Here is a 3,746-nt window from a genome sequence, read left to right as displayed (position 1 = left end):
TTTTCCAGAAAATATGGGACACATGGATATTAAGCCAAGGGTGATCCAACTCCTTCCAAAATTCTATGAACTTGAATCTGAAAGTCATATTTGCACTTGAAAGAGTTTGATGAGATCATAACCACTTTATATTTTCTAAACATATCTGAGGACACAGTTAGACTGAAACTCTTTCCCTTTTCTTTGAAAGAGAAAGCTAAGACGTGGTTCCCAGATCTATTGACACATGGAATAACATGATAAGGGAATTCATAAAGAAAATTTTTTCACATCATAAAATGAACACCCTTAGAAAGTCAATCATGAACTTCGCCCAAAAGGAGGATGAAACATTCTTCTAATGTTGGGAAAGGTTCAAAGATCTTGTCAGTTCATGCCCACAACATGGTTTTGAAACGTGGCGCATTACACACTTTTTCTATGATGGTCTGACATCTTCCATGCACCAATTGGTTGAGACAATGTGTAATGGGAAATTTATGAATAAAAATGTCGATGATGTATGGGAATACTTGGATAGACTTGCTGAAAACACACAATCATGGGAAACTTACTTAAAATCAAGCACTACTTCTAGGCCCACTCAATTAAAGGAGAGGGGTGGATTATACCTTCTGAAAGAGGATGATGATATCAATCCTAAAGTGTCTAATCTCATAAGAAAATTCGAGGCCATGAAACTAAAGAAGGATAAGGTTAAGGAAACTGTTTGTGGTATTTGTGCTTACAACGTTCACACAACTGAAAATTGTCCAACAATACCTGCCTTTCAAGAGGTGTTGAATGAGCAATCCAATGCCATGAACAATTACCGAAGACCTTTCAATGGATCTAACTCCAATACATATAATCTCAGTTGGAGAAATCATCCAAACTTCAGTTGGAGGAATAGACAAACTGCTACTCCTCAAGGTTTCTTTAATCAAATTCCAAATCAAGTGAAACCTCAAGAAGAACTGGTTCAAAATTTCACACAAACTCAAGACCTTACTCAAGAAATATGAGAACTTATGAAATATATGCAAAAGATGGATTCATATGTTATGGTTATAGAAAGGGGGATGCTTCCTGCTCAACCTCTCCCCAATTATAAACCACAATACGAGATAAGTGATCCAAGCTCTTCAAATCAGATGGAGTAAGCTAAATCTATCACCACTCTTAGGAGTGGGAAGACCATTGACAAAACCATTCCGGTTAGGGTTGAAAAGCCCAATAACCTGGAAGAGGATAATAGTGATAGACCTAGCATTGCTCCACAAGAATTAGAACCAGAACTTCAAGGCAAACCGGTTGCCCCATTCCCCTAATGGTTGGTTACACTAAAACCTCTCTCTACTCTCAGGACATTCTAGAGGTGTTGAAACAAGTGAAGGTCAATATTCCTCTACTTGATGTCATAAAACAAATACCTTCATATGCCAAATTTTTGAAAGACTTATGTACGACCAAAAAATGGAAAAATATTCAAAAGAAAATCTTTTTAACTGAAAAAGTGAGTGTCATCCTAGAGCAAGATGTGCCAAAGAAATTCAAAGATTCCAGTAGCCCAACCATACCTTGTGTAATTGGGAGCAACCGAATTGAGCATGCACTTCTTAACTTAGGAGCCAGCGTAAATCTGATTCCTTACTCGGTCTACAAACAGTTAGGTTTGGGTGAATTAAAACCACCCTAACCACATTACAACTTGCTGATCGCTCAGTTCATGTACCAAGAGGGATAATTGAGGATGTGTTGGTCCAGGTTAACAGATTCTACTACCCTGTAGATTTTATCGTCCTGAATACAGAACCCATCAGTAACATGAGCATCAGATTCCCATCATTCTTGGTCTCGCATTCCTTGCCACCTCAAATGCAATCATTAATTGCAGGAATGGAGTCATGAGTATGTCTTTCGGGAATATGACATTGGAGTTGAATATCTTTTTCAATATAGGTAAACGGTTAGAGGATGATAACGATTTCCACGACATTAACATGATTGACTCTTTCGTGGAAGATAGAACACCTTTGAACTTATCCTCTGAACCTCTAGAGACATGCCTGGCCCACTCCCATGATTTTGATAATGACATGATTAGGGAGATGGGTGTCATGCTTAATACTGCGCTGACACTTGAAGTTTACCGGTGGAGGCCATAATTTGAAGAATTGCCCCAAACCAAAGTAGTGCGTCTACCATATAGCCTCAAGGCACCGAAGCTTGACCTAAAACCTTACGCTCAGATTTGAAATATATCTATTTAGGTCAAGATGAGACATACCCAGCGGTGATTTCATCTCACCTTGAGCAAGAACAAGAGAGTATGCTCATATCTACTCTCATTGAGTATAAGGGAGCCCTTGGATGGTCGATTGCGAACGTCAAGGGAATTGACCCTTCAGTTTGTACTCACTGCATTTATCTCGAGGATAATGCGAAGACCTCTCGGCAATCATAATGTAGACTAAATCCAAACATGAAGGAAGTGGTTAAGGCCGAGGTTCTTAAACTATTGGATGTGGGTATCATATATCCAATATCTGATAGTCAATGGGTGAGTCCAACTCAGGTGGTTCCAAAGAAGTCTGGAATCACCAATGTAGCCAACGTCAACAATGAACTCGTGCCAACTAGAGTTACTACTGGTTGGAGAATGTGCATTGACTACAGGAAGTTAAATACTGTTACGAGGAAGGACCACTTCCTTTTGCCCTTCAATGATCAAATCTTGGAAAGGCTAGCTAGTCACTCATAATATTGTTTCCTTGACAGATATTCGGGCTACAACCAGATAGAGATAGCCCCTAAAGATCAGGAAAAGACCACGTTCACATGTCCTTTTGGCACCTTTGCTTACCGAAGGATGCCATTCGGACTGTGCAATGCCCCCACCACTTTTCAGCGATGCATGATGAGTATTTTTTCTGACATGGTGGGGCAATATCTAGAGGTCTTCATGGATGACTTCTCTGTTTTTGGTCCATCCTTCAATGATTGTTTGAAAAATTTTAAATGTGTGCTGAAGCGATGTGAAGAAAAGAATTTGGTACTCAACTGGGAGAAGTGTCAATTCATGGTTCGTAAGGAAATTGTCCTTGGACATATCATCTCGTCCAAAGGAATTGAGGTAGATAAGGCTAAAATTGATCTTATCTCTAACCTATCTCCACCCAAGAACATACGAGATGTGCGATCCTTCTTAGGACACGCTAGCTTTTATAGAAGATTTATAAAGGACTTTAGTCTCCTCTCTCATCCTCTATGTAATCTACATCAAAAGGATGCACCATACGAGTATACTGAGCAATGCAAAGAAGCTTTCACTAAGCTTAAGGGCATGTTAACCACTACACCTATCATGCAGCCACCTGACTAGAGCCTTCCTTTTGAACTGATGTGTGATGCGTCTGACTATGCTCTTAGGGCGATTTTAGGCCAGAGAAAAGAAAAGAAGTCCTACGTTATTCATTACACAAGTAGAACTCTAAATCTTACCCAAGTGAACTACTCAACTATGAAAAAGGAACTCTTAGTCATAGTGTTCGCTTTGGACAAATTTAGGTCCTACTTGATCAGATCCAAGATCATCATTTACACAGATCATGCGGCGCTCAAGTATCTTCTTTCTAAGAATGATGCTAAGCCCCACTTGATTAGATGAATCTTCTTACTCCAAGAATTCGATTTGGAAATAAAAGATAAAAATGGAGTAGAGAACATAGTGGTTGACCATCTTTCCTACCTTAATCTTCCTAATT

At 39.3% G+C, this 3,746-nt stretch overlaps 1 non-coding gene across 1 annotated transcript; it reads right to left on the bottom strand.

Moving 5' to 3' along the window:
- Nucleotides 1-284: 284 nt before the first annotated feature.
- On the bottom strand, nt 285-391 carry LOC131252361 (small nucleolar RNA R71). The gene has a single exon (XR_009174386.1). It is a non-coding gene; the product is annotated as a small nucleolar RNA R71 (small nucleolar RNA).
- Between the last annotated feature and the right edge of the window lie 3,355 nt (nt 392-3,746).

The sequence above is a fragment of the Magnolia sinica genome, chromosome 7 (genome assembly GCF_029962835.1).
Source record: "Magnolia sinica isolate HGM2019 chromosome 7, MsV1, whole genome shotgun sequence".
NCBI lineage: Eukaryota > Viridiplantae > Streptophyta > Magnoliopsida > Magnoliales > Magnoliaceae > Magnolia > Magnolia sinica.
This window is presented reverse-complemented; position numbering and strand designations above follow the sequence as displayed.